Here is an 18,228-nt window from a genome sequence, read left to right as displayed (position 1 = left end):
TGCCAGTAAGTATTATCATTTATAAAATTATATAACTGAATTCTGAATAATTATAGTAACTGAATTCTCTGATTCACAGGATTCAAGACTTTTGCATTGCAAAATGTAATAAAAAGTAAAAACAAAGGACACATAAAAATATATATTCTTTTAATAAATTCAAAATCTATCATTCAGGCTTTGACATTTTGTATTTTGTTACAACATATAGATATTGGCAAAAAGTAATCTCTCAAAAGTCCCAATTTGAAAATTCCAGCCATATTAGAGGATATGTATGCACTTGTTGTTCAAAACTATCTTCTGTTAAATTCAACATATTCCTGCAGTAGATGTTTTCTTTGAAAATAACTAACCCACTGAAAGAGAAGTGTAGCTTGAGATATCATGTAAATCAATACTCAAAGCTAAAGAAAACATAAGAAAGCAAATATTGTAAGCATTGGTAAAATAAGAATGACTTGAGTTTCACATACAAAGGGGTAAAATAAAATGCTTTTTGCTTTGATTTTCCGCTTGATATTCCTGCTAGGGTAGTACTGTGGTATTAGACATCTAGGTTAAACTCTAGAGCTTACTGGATTTGATCAAGGCTTTTTCTGTCATTTTAATCTTTTAAAAATACCACCAAACAGATATGGCAAAAGATTACAGACCTAGTTTATCTGTTATAGTCTATCCTCTTTTGTTAAGATATCCTTATGCTTCAAAAGTTGAGCATATACATCCAAGAACTTTAAAAAATAAAATAAAAACATAAAAAAATAATCTTATGGTATTTCTAATTGTGATTTGTGATGTCCAACTAAATAAATTATAAACCATAGAATTATACTTAGCACATCTAATCCAATCACAAGGCACACTTTAATTTTCAATAGAGATGTTAAACTCTTGCTCCTTTTAGAAGCAGCATGTTCCAGCTTCAGGCAGAGATTTGAACACTGGCACTGATCCAGGAACAAAGAGGAATTTGAAATGGAGCTGCCACTGAAATACATGCACAGCTTCTTAGACGAGATGTCAGCAGCACTTGTTCTTATGTCTGATAATGAAGTTTTATTTTTCTCAAATGATGAATTACAGGACACATACACATAAGGAATGTAACTCTTCCATGAGAGGCAGGTACTTGAAGCTGCCAGTGGAAATAAAGCATTTAACTCAAGGCATAGCATTACTGTTGGTAAACCACAACTTCTTACACTGCTACTATAATTTAAATTAAGTAGAAGCCTAACTTATAAACTTGCACTATGACCCATATTTTATGGTCCTTGTATATCTCTTGGGCCCTGATCACAATGAAACTTTCTCAGTCTAAAGCAATGTAATGTAAACATTCCTGGGGCAGGCTATAAAGTGTGATTTTTGAAGTCAGTCTTTTATGGGTATTTTGGATTAATATTGTATACCCCACTAAAAAAAAAAAAAAAGAGAGATGAATGTAGACATTACGACATATGTGTGGGGTTTAGCTGAGTTTGTATTTGCACATGAATATTAACCCTGGTAATTGAGAAAACCTGTCTCTCCACACATTTTGTTCATTTCCACAAAAAAGCATGTTCATAGATTTAAGAGAATTAGTGCCTTGCCTTGCCTTACTTAATTACAAATTTTCTGGCTCTGAGGCTCTCCATGCTAACTTCTCTTTGAGGGCAATGGACTCAACAGATGCCATGCTACACCTACTAGATGGGGATAATTCTACTTGCTACTAAGCGCTAACAATAACACATGGAGATGTAAGTTGTAAATCAAGTTCAGCAGACAGCATGGTTTCCAATTCTTAAGCATTTTGCAGAAAAACTAAAAAGCACCATCAAAGATGTTCACAAGTGATATCATTGCAAATGTTTACAAAACATGAAAGGAATGGTAAAATATGTGCTTAAAATGTACATGTTGAGATCTTGAGAGAAAGGCATAAAAACACATGGCATTGAGAAGTAGACTCGGTTTCCTGTGTGTTGCATCAAGAAATTGCCTTTTTAAACAGTAATGGTGAATTCATTGTTAACAGCATTTTCACAAGTCCTTGGCACCTGAATGAATTACTGTAAAATAAGCCAAGCTAAGTTTATGTACTGGCTTTCTGCTAGGTAACTTGTATTTGTGATCCTGTTTATACAATTTTGAGAGTATAAACTAGAATAAGTAACACTTTACAAACAAATGTATTCCTGTCCACTGCGCTTTCTTGGGCCAGGCCAGAACATGAATGTTGCCACACGCTAGTGTGTCTCTGGAAAAGTGAAGGGTAGCTGCAGTCTGTGACAGCTTCAGATGCAGTAATGCACTAGAAAAATTTCTATTTGAAAATCTTAGTAAGAACCAAGTCAGTGAACAGCAGAAATAAATTAAGCTTATGAGAAAACACAGTATTAGTCAATGGCCAGGCACCAGGGTCTCTGTAGCTTCTGGTTAAAGACAAATTCTTTCTATTATTTCTATTTTCTGTATTGCTTCCTCAATACAGTAATAATCTTATCACTCCATTTACTCTTCACAGCTGGCCTGCAATTCTTGGTTGGTTTTCTGCTGCATTTTAACCTGTTCATACATGGATGAGACATTTACTGGAACTCAGAATGTGCCATTTACAGAAGCATAACTACAGGGCTAGTGTGCTACGTCAAGTCAGGCATAATCACATAAGGACTTCATTCTTTCATTTGAGAGTCACACCAAGCCAGGCAATATTTAAGCAAGTATGGCCCTGGTAGGATTTTGACTCCCTGGCAATTAAAGCATGAGCATACTTGCCTTATCTTAATATAACTTTCTCTGATTTTAGGAATGAATTTCTTGTGCTCTGTTGTTGGTGTTTTGCTGGCCATCACCTAGAAGTGTTGGAAATGTTCTTGTTACACATGACCACAGATCCACTTGCGATTATGATTTTCTTTCCCCTAGCAGAGGTGACGTACATAAATTAGGTTCAGACTGCTGTTTGACACCTGTATGATTTATGCAGTGAAGGTGAGAATTCTTATTGGTGTATTTTCTTCTGAAAAGGATTAGGAAAGATTTAGAATTTCTCAAATTTGGTAAAGACAAGAGACAAGCATATTTTCTTCTACACTTTATGTCTTCCTTTGAAAGGGAGGTAGTAACAGAGATGGAATTGGATTTGAAAGGACTACTGGCAGACTCAAGCAACAGAATGAGGTGTTCGGAAAAGGTATCTGTACACTGAATGTGACTGCCAGAGGATTCCCAAATGTTCTGTGTTTATGACCCAGTTATACCACTTTTTTTTTTTTTTTTTTTTTTCCCTTTTTCCCCAGCTATTGTTGCTTTTCTATATTTGTAACACAATTGCAGTGAAGTAGAGACACTAAGGAAGAATAATCTGTTCTGGCCAAATTCAGACACTCTTCAAAGTGCTGTTATACCACAAAGTGTTGATCTCATGAGCTGGAGCAGGCATGTTGTGTTAGGCAGTACATCCACCCTAAATAGCTCAGTAAATTTGTGCTTGACATATCTCTTTATACTGAAGATAAACATCATATGCTGAATCAATCATTTAGGCACAGAAGTTTAAATGTGTACATTGATTATGAGAATTTAAAATCTATCTGGATAAAAACCATAAAGGATAGAAACAGTCATGTTTCAGGTCATAATGTACTTGTTAACTGATGAGATTAATGAAAAAGATCCATTTTATGTAGATAATTCCATAATTGTTCACTATATAGCTTTGCCTTTGTAAAATCACTGGGGAGTGTCCACAATAAAAATACAAATTGCTAGTTGATATAGTTATGGCAGTTATTGTATTCCTGTTTGACTAAGGAATACTGACTTACTTATATGCACAATAATTTAAAATACATAGGATCTTAACAGTAGATTTGTAAAGCTGTTGGTAAAATTCCTCATCCTCCTACAGTCAACAACTGAAAACCGATTGACTCAAATGGGAAAAGAATAATTCCCTTCTTCTAACAGAGGGTCAGACCCTTCACAGACTTGAATGCCTTTTGTACGGTAGGTTATGGGAGTTGAGACTATAAGTACTCTGCAGAATAGGACCCTAACTGTGAATATAACATGGCTTCCTCCAGTTCTACCATAAGATTATTTATTTTAATCCCCCAAACCTTTAACAAAGTGTTGATGTCATATATTATGAATAAAATAAAACCTATGTATAGGCAACCTTACAACTTAATAGCTCAGCAGGATGTAAAACCCCATTCACCACAGTTTGCTTGAATGAATCAACCTGTTTCCTGAGTGAAGTTATAATAGCACTAAATGTTTTTAATAATGTCTGAAGAGAGCTAGTTCCAAACTGTGTTTAGATTTAAATATAATATTTTGAGTCTGAAAGAAATGGGTAACTATAAATATGTCTCATTTGTCAAATACATAAAATTAACAAGTTATTTGGTACCATAGGCGGAAAGATTCCAACAACTTGCAAAAAGTGATAAGAATGAAAATAGTCTACAAAATTTTAATAAAGACTAATTTTATGTATGAACTCTGTGATTTGATTTGTTAATTTTCTGGTTTACAGATGATCTAATAATCAGGGTTAAGCAAAATTGTAAAGACATTTGAAAAACATTTGCATTTTTATTTGACAAATTTATCTCCGAAAAAATTGCTTTCAATGAAATTCATGCAGTGGGGCCTCTGCAGTAAATGTAAGCAGACATTTTTCTCCATTTGTTTGCATCTCTATTGTGCTTCAAGGAGAGACATAATTTCATTTGTTGTATTTTTGCTTTTATATGTTAACATAGCTTACATTCATTTTAGGTATTTCAGTGCTGTGTCCATTCAGCACTTGCTGTTCAGCCAAAGGCTCTAAAGGACACCCAAAGTCTCAAAAATACTTCTGTGGTGCAGATTCCATTCACTAAAGATAGTTTTAGGCTGAGACAGGGTTTGGTATACCCAAGGGCCTGTGGTTCAGATACGCACCTGTTTGCTCAGCTAATGAGGTCAGAACACTTTTATCAGTAATGAAATGATTCTCTCTTGTGTAACTTGCCTCTCTAAAACAATACATCATGAATGATACAGTCAAAAGGAATATAACTATACTATTTATTAACACTGAAATCTTCAGTGTAGGATTCATGAAATTAAGTGGAATATACCACTTAATATACCTTCTTAGCGTGAATAAGATGTAGGTCACGCTACAAGGTTGTTCTAGGGAAAGATTAATGAGTAGTTCAATTCTGGTAGGTGTATAAAGATCACTACAGAGCTTTTGTCTGCCTCAACCCTGGAATCTGCCTCATCTTTGAATGACTAGTTGGCAACCATTTTTTGTTCTGATGCAAATTCAGTGGACTAAACCCACAGTGGTACCAAAGCTGAGCTGGGCTCATCCAAGAAGAGTGTCAGGAGGAGAAAAAAGTCTCTTTAATTTACTGTTGCTTTCTGGTTGTCCATTCTGTATTAGCTCAGGAACTCCTTTAAGTTGTGTGGGTTTGTGATGACTCCCTAGAACCAAAATTCTTGGAATGTGAAGCTCCGTGAGTTTCCCTTGCCCTTGTCCAGCTAGGCCACTTAGCTGGGCAGGTATGGGAAACAGTCCTACTCATGGGAATGTCCTACTCACCTGAAACAGCTTCATGTTTATCCTACATGTATGATAGGCACTGATGTACTGTTTAGGTTAGTGCTCCTGGTCCTGAGCTCCCGTACATTTTAGTTCAACAAAAACATTGAACTTCAATGGAAATATTTTTTTTCACTTCTGACTTTTCATCTCAGCAGTGGATAGTGTCACTGAAAGGGAACTGTGAACTGGAGGGATGGTGGTGGTAAGGGAAGAAGCTGGGAAAGGCAGAGGTGTCACTACCTCACTAGAAGTGTTACATTGGGCAAGAACTACAAAGGCCTACAATAGTCAGAACATAGTGCTATATTGAACTTTGGTTAAAAAAGTTAAGACTACAGTTTAATTATGACTTTATCTAACTATAATTTTAATATAGTTACATGAACATTCCTTATGTCCATCATTTACTCATAAACTGGCAGACATTTTCAGGTGAATTCAGATTCTAGAGCTGCATATAAAGATATAAAAATGCAGATACTACCAGATACTCTACAATAAAGGCACACATTACATGGAAGTTCAAACCACTCACAACATGCACAGCACTTGAATACGTAACTATGGGGTATGAAATGGTGACAGGTAGGCAGTGGTAGCAAGAATGTTGAACCTGCACAACTCACAAAGGAACAAACAGAAAGTGAGCTTCTGCTTTCCGTGGCATCTCTGTCAGAAGCTGGCATTCATAGCCACTGAGCTTTCATTGACTTCTAAGTGCAGCTATCAAGTGTACTTGCTGTCATTTTTATCTGAGCTATAATGTGACTGCTGGACACATCACTTTTATTGTGCTTGGCTACCTTGGACTCATCTCAGTACACTGATAATCTGTACAGGAAAGCCCCAAACTGGGCACAGAATGCTGATAGCAATCTCACAAATTCTGAATAGAGTTGAAGAGTACAGCATATCAGCTGTTCCCCCAGTTTGTCATTGTCTGCAGACTTGCTGAGAATGCAACCCATTCCATTGCTCTGCTCATTAGCAAAGCCATTAAGCAGTATTTGCCCTAGAAATCATCACTGAAGTTTGCTACTAGTAGCTGGCTGCCAGTTGAACTTTGTTTACACCCAGCAGTTCAGTTGATTTTCCACCTGCTTTATAATTCACTTACACAGTACGTATCTCACTAATTTAGCTGCAAGGACACTATGGGAGACCATGTTGAAGGCTTTGTTAAGGTCAAGCTACACACAGTACTCTACTGCTGTCATCCACTGAATCAGGTTAGGAGCAATTTAACCTTCATAAACCCTCTCTGGCTTCTTCCAATTGCAAGTTTGTCCTTCACCTGTTTATGACTAGTCTCTAGGAGTACTCTGCTCCATAACCTTCCCAGGAACTGAGGTTAAGTAGTCTGACCTTGAAGACAGGTATGTTTGCTTTTTTTCCAGTTATCAGGAGATTTACCCAGTCACCATGATCTTTCAAAGAGGATTAAATGTTGTAATGACATGAGCCTTCACTCTAAGCCTGGCTGTTATGATTACAACTACTACTATATTACTAGCTGATTATGAAGGGTTTTGAGGAATGGGAATCATGCCAATGAGTGGAGGAAATATGGCATTAAAACTGAGAACTTTCCTTTGTTATGCTTGAATGACTCAGGAGCATCTACCTGTCACAATAAATGAAAAAGCTTGGGTATCAGAAGTTGCATAGCTGTATTAGCCTAGACCTTTGCCCAGTCAGGGATACTTTTCTTGGGAAACTAACACATCTATTACTAAGTCCACTCAGTTGAAGATGGTTCAGACATTTTTCTCTGCCATTTTATTATGACACGTAGCCATACAGTAAGTGCTGATCCAGAAACAAGAAGATTACAATCTGCCCTCATGGAATATTTCATGTTTAGTTGATGTTTCCTAATAGAGCTGGGTAAAGAAAGCCCAGAAAACTATTTATAGATAGAAGCTAGCTCTTTGTCTTTTTAATTTCTCCACTGGGCATTTTACAAGCTTTTGTTATTTGAAATTGACTTAATATGTTATGAAAAATTTTCAGCCTCTTGAAGGCTCCAGGGACTGAAACTTCTTACTTAAACAGCAGTGACACTCTGAGGACTGAAAAGACTAGTGTATGCTATACCCTATCAAATACAGGCCAGAAAAACACTATGCATTACTTCAAAAATTGCTTTAAGCCATGCAAAGCTATCTAAACTTTTCTGACATAGACCTGCAGTCCGGAAGGTATTTGGACTGTGCCATGGGGCATTGTGATCAGGTAGCTAAAGCTTCCTGGCAGCGGAATCTTGACTTCAAAGTGCTTCAGACAAGAGGTGAAAGATGTACCTGTTGCGAATTAGAGAGTAATTGGGTTGATATCGTTTCAGGTAGATATCACCATGGCTCTTCTTTGTTTGCTGCTGGCACAGAAATTGATGTCACCCACATTAGCTTGCTAGGCTAGACAAAATCAAGATGGCTTTTTTCATTTGTTCAATTTTACTCCCAGTCTTTAACTACCTTCCATTTGGACACTATTTCTCTTCGTATGCAACCATTTACGTAAACCAATTCCAAAAGACCCCTCTCACAATGGATTAGTAATGAACCGCTTTACCGTGCAGACACATAATTCCCTCCTTGCAGTACTCTAACTAGCCTGATCAGACTCATAGTTCATTCCTCTGGAAGCAAAATTACCAGCTCATAAAAAAACGTAGTGCTTTGTTATAGGTTAAATATAATTATCTTTAAAGACTTTGCAAGTTTCAATTAGAAAAATTAGCTTTTATCTCATTTTGTGTTAACAATAAATTTTAAACCATTAGTGACTTTATGGGGACAAGTTTGATGTTCAGAACTTCCTTCAAACATGTTCCTAAGTATACCAAAAAAAAATAATTAAAAAATAAAATGAAATTGTCTTTTTATTAAATGTTACAAATTTACTTTCCTTCCTATCCAATTTCCCTAAAGTGACAATACCTTCCCAGTGAATAATTTGTTCATACAAATTTCTCTTTGCTGACTTCAAGTATATTAAATAAGACATAGTGTCTCTAAGTGCCTATGTGGAGGCAACTTTACTCAAATTCTTTGAATTCTAATGATTTGTCAATGTATCTGTGTAAATAGCATTAACATTTAATTAAATTGCAATTTTCAGATGAAAGTCACCTTTTTGATGAAGTATTTTATCCACAATTCTTGTTGAAATAAAAACAAATATACACAAAACAAATATTTATAGGAATACATATCTAGGTATAGATGATCAGCAGTTCTAGCCTCGCCTGTGAAATTATGATGATTGGCTGTACTTACAGTTTTGAAAATTTCACTTACAATTTTTCAAATTTTACTTACATTTTTGCAAATTTATTATTCACAGATATAAAAATATTTATGTTATTAGAGATATAAGTAGGGTTACTGAGATTTAAAAAAACATTTATATAAGTCCAGCCTAGTGCAGTGGACTTTATTAGAAAATACTGTTCATGGACTATATATGTTTGACTTTTTGTTCTTATATGCTTAAACTTAAGCTGTGAATAATTTCATTTTCCATTACAAATGATGAACAGCAAAATTTTGATATGTATAAAATTGAACTTGGAAAATAAATCCTGTTTGGAACTTTGTATATATTTCATTTGAAATTTCGTCTTTGTGAAAGCTTGAAAGTGATTTTGGAAATAAAACCATGAAGAGGTCCGCATGTCTTTTCATATTACTGTAGCCAGTATTTCTGACCAGAACTTGGTCAAATAGGATCCACTTCTACTAACAAAATCACTGGAAGTCCTTATATATGAAAAATCAGCAAAACTCATTAGATTTTGTTTACTATAGAAAAAGTTGAAGGAAATAAAGTATGTGATTACTACATTTTCTTAAGTCCTGATGATTGATCTATTCACTGATTTCATAGGGCAGATCTTCCAAAAAAAAGTAGTCATTCTGAACTTTCATCTTACATGCATTCTGAAATAGTTAATAATTAAACAAATTCAATAAAGGAGCACTTATATCTCACATTTACCAAATCATATGCAGATTGATATTAGAACATAAGAATGTCCATATGGAGTCAAACCACACCTCTGTCAAGGCTAGGATTCTCTCTTCAGCACTTGCCAGTACCAGATGCCTAATGAAAGTACATGAGAGCAGGACAAGTAGATAGGGGTATTATATGCTAGGAAATTCAACAGAATACTTTCCAGGCATCTGTAGCTCAGGTAGTTCCTGAACTACGGAAAGTGTCTGCATCTAATTGTCCTAAGCAGATTTTCCTGTCACAAATTTGTCTGAAGCCATGCAAACTTTTCCATCTGCAGTGACAGCAAGTGTCACAGCTTAATTGCATCTTTGCAGAAGCACCTCTTGTTTGTTCTGGGCCTGCCACCTGCTAATTTCTAATTTTATGTATTTTACCTCACTTTTTTTTTTTTCTTTTTTCTTTTTTTTTTTTTTTTTTTGGATGGCAGAGTGAGCAATCATTTACCAATTCACCTACTTCCTACTTCACCTACTCATGATTTCACTGATCTTTCTACAGCCTTTCAGGCAAGAGGTCCTAGCATATTTAACCATGGTTCTTCCCTGTACAGAAGCTGCTCCACACCTTTGATCATCCTTCTCATCTTTCTCCATATTAAGTTCCCCTATATAATGTCTGAAGATGGAGAAATAAGACAAGGGAACATGCTTGTTGTTTTATGCTTTCTTCTCTATTCATTTCTAATAATCCCTTATATATCACCTGATTTTTTACTACCTTTTAAAATAGTTAATCTGATCTTTTTGACTTTTCCATTGTAATGCAGATTCTCATTCCTGAGAATAACTCTCATTTCAAAAATAGGCATTGTATAAGAAACATTAGGGATTTTTTGCCCTATGCATCAAATTGCGTTTGACCACTTTAGTTTTCTTTGATTGTTTTTAAACTCCTGACCCTTCATTATATGAAATCCTTTTGAATTTTTTCAGTTGACTCTTCCTTTTTCTGTATTGAATATGTATAATGTCATCATCAAAGTACTTACCTCAATATTTAATCCTTTTAGAGGTCATTTATTAACATACTGAACAGCACAAACTTCCACTTATAATTACCCCTTTCACTCCCCATAAAAATTCAAATTTTAATCATTTTTTTTTTTTTTATCTATGTGAATATCTACCTTTGGTAGTTTAGTTTTCTTAATAGCCTTTGGTGAGATGCTGGGTCAAATACCTTTGAGATACACTCTGCCTTGTTCAATTTCCAGTTAACATATCTTCTAAATCACAGTAATGTGAGTGTAATATTGAACTGGAGTATTAGAACTTTTGTGACTCAAGACACTACTAAACTTGATCCAGGTTATAAAGTATGAGTGAGAAAAACTTCAAATTAGATACTTGCTCTTCTATTTTGTGAGGAAATAAAATCAATAAGTTTGTCAAGAAGTCAAACACAAGATCTCTCATCGTGAATTATTTTTAGCTTAATGCTTGACAACAGGATATGTGTTATGGCCAAGCCTATGAGACTGTATGCTGTATATTATAATTAAAAAAGATTTGTTTTTGTTTTTGTTCTTTTTTATTTTTTTAGATATTTTTAATATTTTTATATACTTTTATTAACCTCTCAATATGTGAAATAAAAAAATGATGAAGAATTGTGTTCACAAACTGTTAATTTGCTCCATAGATTGAATTTATTCTATGTAGAATAATTCAGCTCCAGTGATGCTCTGACCTATGAGGGTTTCCCAGGGCATAAAACCATGTCTGGGAATGCTAAAGCTATGAATGGTTTATACTGATATAAAAACTGTACAAATCCAGTTACTAGCAGAGTGTATGATTATATACAATCTTTCAAAATGATTGGAAAAAATGTATTCATTGTGTTAGCTAATACTATAGGTTAATACCTGCACAGGTATGTATTTATATCACAGCAAGTTTGAGATAGACTTAAATAAACTTTATATTTACAAAATTTAAGAAAGTCAGCACCTTAATCAAAGTATGCCATTATCCTTTTATATCTACCTGAAGTAGCAGAGTTTATACAGGCAGTTAAATTGAAAGTAGATAATGTCTAAAAATCTATTATGATGAAGTTATAAACCACAAAATAGAATGTCCATACCAAACTGACCCTGTCTTAAAAAGCTTGGAACACTATCACAGTTCCTTTGAATTAGCCCAATAATAGTCAGTCTCACCTTGGATGAATCCAGGCTTCATCTATCACGTTTTCAAATGCCTGTCTGTCAGTGCCTCTCACACTTTCAAATGTACAGTCTGCTTGTTTGTATGAAGCTTTCAGCGTGTGATTTGCACCAGATTTATGTTTAAAGCTTCACCTCTCCACTCATGTGTCAAATCCTAAATTAAGTCTCCTGGTTACTCCATGGTAACTTGTCTGCATAGCCATATTGTACATCAGCTAACAGCTTCTCCCTCATCAGATGCCTCAGACAGAATATTTATTCCTGCCACAAACTGTTTCTTTGAACAATGTGTATGAGTCCCCAGGCAAAGGCAATACCCAGTTTGTCCAGTCTCTCCTTTGCACAGGGATATGTTTGAGCTCCACAGGCATTTTATCCTTTGTTGAAGAAATGTTGGATAGGTGCCCAGATGGTCTTTTTGTTTATGAATATAAACAGAGTTTGTAGGCAGTGTGATAGGAATGACAAAGCTGATTGTAAAGGCAGAAAATTCACTAGAGAAAGTAAACTAAGTAACTTGTGACTGATGAGGTGAGAATATTTTCACCAGTTGCAAATTAGTTTGAAAGTTTTAGCATTGGCAGGGTTTTATCTTAATATAAATTGCATATAATGCATTTACCTTGGATTAAGATGAGGTCATGTGAGAACTTGGCTTGCTATTTTTACTTACGTATCATAGAAAGGTTGCTGCTAATATTTAATTTAAATGCTGTGCTGGTTTCATTTCCATCCCAGTCTCCTAGCTCTGGCATGTCACAAGGAAGTTGCACTTCTCTTACACCAAACTAAATCTTGCTGGCACTCTCATTAGTTATTTTTTGACACAAATTATAAGGGGGAAATTCAAAAACTTCACTGACTGTACAGACAACAGTAGCAATATTGGTAAAATAACAGACAACAATTTGAGATCTTTGAACCTTCCCTTTGAAATCTGTCTTATTAGCTTGCACGAGAAGATGAGCATTAGGTCAAGCCATAAAACAGTGTTTCTTTTCTTTGACTATACAATTACAAATAATCTATGAATCTGTTTAATAACATGTCAGTTATTAAAAACAGATGAGATATTTATGCAAGTCAAATAAAAAAAAGAGGTCATCAGGTGGCCTAATAACATAAATGAGAGTGATACATAAGGCTGTGGAAATACTGTGCATGTTTTCTGTGTCTGAAAGTCATATTCATTTTTTTCTAAGGTGTGGTGGAATTGTTGAAGGACAGGTTCACTGTGCTGTCTCATTAAGACATTACTCTTGTTTTCTTGCTTTATTTAGACTGGCATAAAACTAATACTAGATGAATGGTTGATATCTTTTCTTTGGAAAACATAAGAAGAAACTTTGGATAAGAAATATAAATGTATTTTAAAGGAATTAGAATAGGGAACAGGCTGATTGATGGAGCTAGTGCAACAGTCATACATCATTTCTCCTGTGAGACAGTTGGCTTTTGTAGCCCAGTCATCTTAATGTAGTTTAAGCCTTGCAGTACATCCACATCCTGGAGTAATGTGAGAAGCATCTTTCATTTACCAACATGAAATGCAGTCTAACTCTTGCGGTGTCATGGCAAAACCTACAAATATAAAATTAAAATTTCAGAAACTAGAATACAAAGCCACAGTTAATATAAACTTGATTATTCATTATGATATATATCTGAGCCAAGATCTTAAAGGGTCTGGGTTTCAACTTAATTGGTTTTGTAGCCAGTTAAATCCTCTGATGTCCAGTGACCAAATTAGTGACTATTTTTGACTCAAATAAAATTTTTCCATTTCTTTTAATAAAATAAAAATAATATAACTTCAGAAATGAGAGGCATGGTACACAACATGACACTTCAGGAGATCAATTTTTACCTGCACATAAAGGTTTAGTTTTCACAAGACAAAGAGGATTTGAATTTAACATTTTGAAAGGAAGAGTAAATGAAATCAAATAGAAATCTTAAAAGTAATACATTCACTAGAAAAAAAATAATCAAGTAAAGTCTTTTGAGTATGTGTTGTAAACTCTTAAACAAAGAAATCGAACACGTTTAACTTGCTTCGCCTTTCAAGCTGCTTTTGTAGACCGTATTTTTCCCAAATATTCACTATATTCACTTCAATTTTATGTCCTCTCTGCTGGTAAACATGACATTGTATTCCCTATAAAATCATAAAAAATTAAAACAAAACAAAACAAAAACTAAACAATGGGCACATCAGATTACTGGCAAGTGAAAGATATGTTATGTAGTATTAATACTACTTTTTTCTTATTCACTCTATCACATAGTCCATAGGATATAGGGAGTAAATACTTCTGAAAAATGTTGGCAAGCTTATACTGTCCTATAGGCAAACTGTTTAGCAGAAAGAACCAGCTTTCCTCCTATAATCTCCATTCATTTTTTTTTTCCGTGTGCTTCTAGTTCAAATAATTACAGCCTTATAAAATGGAAGTAAATGTCATATCTAAATGCATTGTTAGTACATTAAATCCTCATTTTAGAAGTGCCCTTAAACACATCTAACTTTGAGAGCATCTTTCTCTAGATGTGAGCTTTACCATGAAAATAATATGCACATCTGGAATAAAGAAAGATTCCCAATATAATGGAAACATTTGGTCCTGTACAATTAATGTCTTGAAATGCATGTACCTTGTTACCATAAAAGGAAGAAGAAATGACAATAACAGTAAGAGAGAGTGTATTCTGTCTTAATGAAACAGAGATCTGAGATAAGCCTTCCCAGCAACGGAGGAAAATAAATAAATAAATAAATAAATAAATAGATAAATAAATAAATAAATAAATAATATTGTGCTCTGAAGATGCATCACTGGACTTGTCTGCTGCAGAAAAAAAGAAAAAGGTGAGATGACAGGATGACAGCAGCAATATAGCCAGCCAAGAGAGTCAGGCAGGGTTCTCCCCAAAATACAGCTAGCATGGCTGTTCAGAGGGGCCTGAGCAGTAGCTTCCCTGGTGCACCCTAACGCTGCTCCCAGTAGCAGGAGTACTCAGCAGAGTTTTCCAGTCTGGCAGAGAAGGAATAGTACAGCCTCTATCAGTTTCCTTTCCATCCAGTCCTCCAGATGTTTTCCCTTTGGGAATTTAGATATGCATTTTGCTTGTAATTGGAGAATACACAGTCCAATTTGAAACAAAAGTTTGAAAAGAAAAACAACAAAAAAACACACAACATTAAACTGAATATGCAGTTTTAACCATAGAGAAATGTCCAATAAAGATGACATTTTCATTTTGAAACACTTTTTTATTTCAGAATTTCCATATTTTATTCATACTTAATCCCAATAATTCAAATAAAACAAATCAAAACAAAACAAAACAAAACAAAATAAAATAAAATAAATAAAATAAAATAAAATGTATTTTATTTCCAAATAAGAAAATATATTTCAGAAATTTTGCTTGTAGAAATTTTTTTTAGTGCTCCAAATAATGTAACTATCTCAAATAAGTTAATAGTTTTATACCCTGATCTCTTACAAAACTTGAGTTCTAGTCTTACAATAATCAGTGTAGATGAATCAGTTTGCAAGCCTGAGGCTCTGATACAAGCTATTAACTATTGATACTATTCACCCTTCACAACTCAATTGTTTAAAATAATTTGAAACTGATGACCTCAAATGGTCTACATTTTTTTTAATTGCAAACTTCAAAATAGTGTGACCCCACATGACAATAATTTGACATAGTCTCTATAATCTACAAATCTCATTGCTGTGTGATGATCTTGTTTAATCACCAGTGTAATCTTTACATAATCTCCCTCCCTTAATAAAGGTGTGCATTATGATGTGGAATTTGACAGAATTTAGGAGTTGGGACAGGAAATAATTTCTTATTACCCTGTTGCAAATACGCCTTACATTAATTTTACTACCAATGTAAATCTAGTGATTTTTCTTAAGAGCAATACTCATTAATATTTGCAAATCCATCTTTAACCCCATGAGTCTGAAGTAAATGAATAAATAAGCAAGCTCTGAAGAGATACACTGTCTATTTTGCTTCTATAATTAGAGGGTTCAGCTGGAAGATGTGGGAGAACTAACATCTATGCTAACTCTGGCCAAGTGAATGGGAATTTTTCAGCTGATTCCCATCAGCTTTGGACTCAGTCCCCAAATTCTTACAGCTCAGGAGGAGAGCAAAATAGTATGAAGTGGTTTCCACAAATATTGTTTTAACAGAACTTCAAGATTTCTTTTTTAAACTCAGCTTTGGTGAGGAAAGTGAGAAGAACAAGTAGCATCTGCATGGAGTGCAAGTTGGCAAAAAATCTAGTCTGCCACTTTCCAAATTGTTTTAGAAATGTTTGGCACGTCTCAGTCACAAATTACAGCTGATTATAATTTCACAGTATGTGCAAGCAGATGGAGGATATGAATTGGGGAAAAGTTTCACCCCAGACAAATTAATTATTAGTAAGTATTTTCAGATTAGAAGTTAAATATTAAAACTGTGGTTTGAAATAAAGAATTATGGGATGTCCACGTAATCTATAGCTTTGAATCAAATATTTTATAAATACTTTGACACCTGGTTGAATAATTTATGATTTTCATAGGTAAAAATATTACATATTAAAAAGAAAATATTTTTGAAATTCTGAATTACTGGTCATTTTTTTCAAGTTATCTGTTAAATCAGCAAGCTCATGAGCAGTTAGAAACAGAAAACACTCTTCACAGGGAAGACAGAAAATGTTTCAAACATTTTTTTTCCACTATTGGTAAAAAAAAAAAAAATAGAAATAATAGAAAGATTCAGAAACCTAGTTTCAAAGCACTCTTTACTTTTTATGGAATTCATGTTTCAATGCATTAAATATTACCTGTTACCCGTCTACACTTTTAAAAGCTAGGCCAAAGACATATAGGAAGACATAGGACATCAGAAAGGGAGGCCTCAATTATATAAGGACAGAACAGAGAAACATGCTAAATGCTTTTGTTTCACAAAATTAGTGGACAAAGGGGTGGGTGACATCCTGCTCTTTTTCTCTGAACTTGTGATCCTGGAGATGAAACAGGTGCTCATAAAAATGCTGGCCAGGAGAACTGCTGTGAGTTTTTTCTGTGGTCATCACACCCAGACACACCAAGCAGGTAAGCAAAGTGTAACATTCTCTAGACATAAATGCAATTCAGCTATTCATAAAATACCTCCTGCATGTATATTATTAAAAACAAAATCTAAAACCAAACCAAACACCACCAACAAAAGATTTTTCTTGGCAAGAAAAAAAATTGGCATGCCTGGAGTCAAACTGGTATCTGAGAAGAGCAATAGTTATTCAGGTTATTCGAGTTCTTAGGAATCCAAGGAATATGGTTCCTTTTTAACAGGAAAATATTTGATTTGAACAGAGAAGTAAAATGACAGTTATTTCTCTGAAAGAGCAAAACTGGACTTAAATATTGTTCCTGTTCTTATCTCCTTATTTTTTAAAGAGGAAATTAACTTAAAAAGCTTAAATATTGTGGTTCCTATGTAGAGTCTGAAAGTGATTTATTAATATCTAAATGGTTATGGAATGAACTGAAACTGAAAATGAACATATGAAAAAAATTCCATACATCTTGAATCCGATAAAAAAGACGGTACTGCACGTTGTAGAGTATTTATCATTACTCTATCTAAAGATTTTGTTTACAATGAAGTTCAGCTTTAACTATTTTCCCTAATTAATTTTCATTTTTTCCAAATCCTTATGAAAATCTGAACTGTATTATAAAGAAAAATGCTTCTTGGCCATGCTTTCAATTTTCCCTGGAAAACCTCTTAGTCAGCTGATGGTGCTTATGCAGTGTAGTGAATTGAATATAATGTATGTTCAATGACTGTCCTGTGAACAGAAGCTTTACTGGATCTTTGGGATTATGTCAGACTCACCTTTTTAAATATTTCACATTTTTTATAATGCATTATAGGCTGATAGGAAGATGCAAAGTTATTGAAATAACCAACAGCAATTCAACCAATCCACACTTTTACCAAATAGGATAGTCAGCTCCTCCAGGTGTTTAAACATTATGAAAATGTTAAAAGATATCATCAGGCTCTAGAAAGGAACAATTTGCTAAATCACTTTGGCCACTGATGCTTTCTAAAACACAGAAAAAAAAAAAAAAAAAAGGAAACAAAACTATTTCAAAGCACTTGGCAATTTTTGATCTTCATCTTACCAAGAGACCTGTGTAAAATAGATGAGTAATCACCTAATGATGCATTTAAATACATTATGTTTGTGTATGTTTCTTTATACTATCATGCTTAGACATTATCAAGCTTAGATATTTTATATTTTTATAAAGTTGAATGTGATAGAATTATATATTTGTCTCAGGGTTGCTACTTTAACATATATCTAATAATTTTCCTGTCCTTAGAATGACAGTTT

Source organism: Anas acuta, chromosome 8 (genome assembly GCF_963932015.1).
Source record: "Anas acuta chromosome 8, bAnaAcu1.1, whole genome shotgun sequence".
In the NCBI taxonomy this organism is placed as follows: Eukaryota; Metazoa; Chordata; class Aves; order Anseriformes; family Anatidae; genus Anas; species Anas acuta.
Note: the sequence above shows the minus strand (reverse complement) of the source record.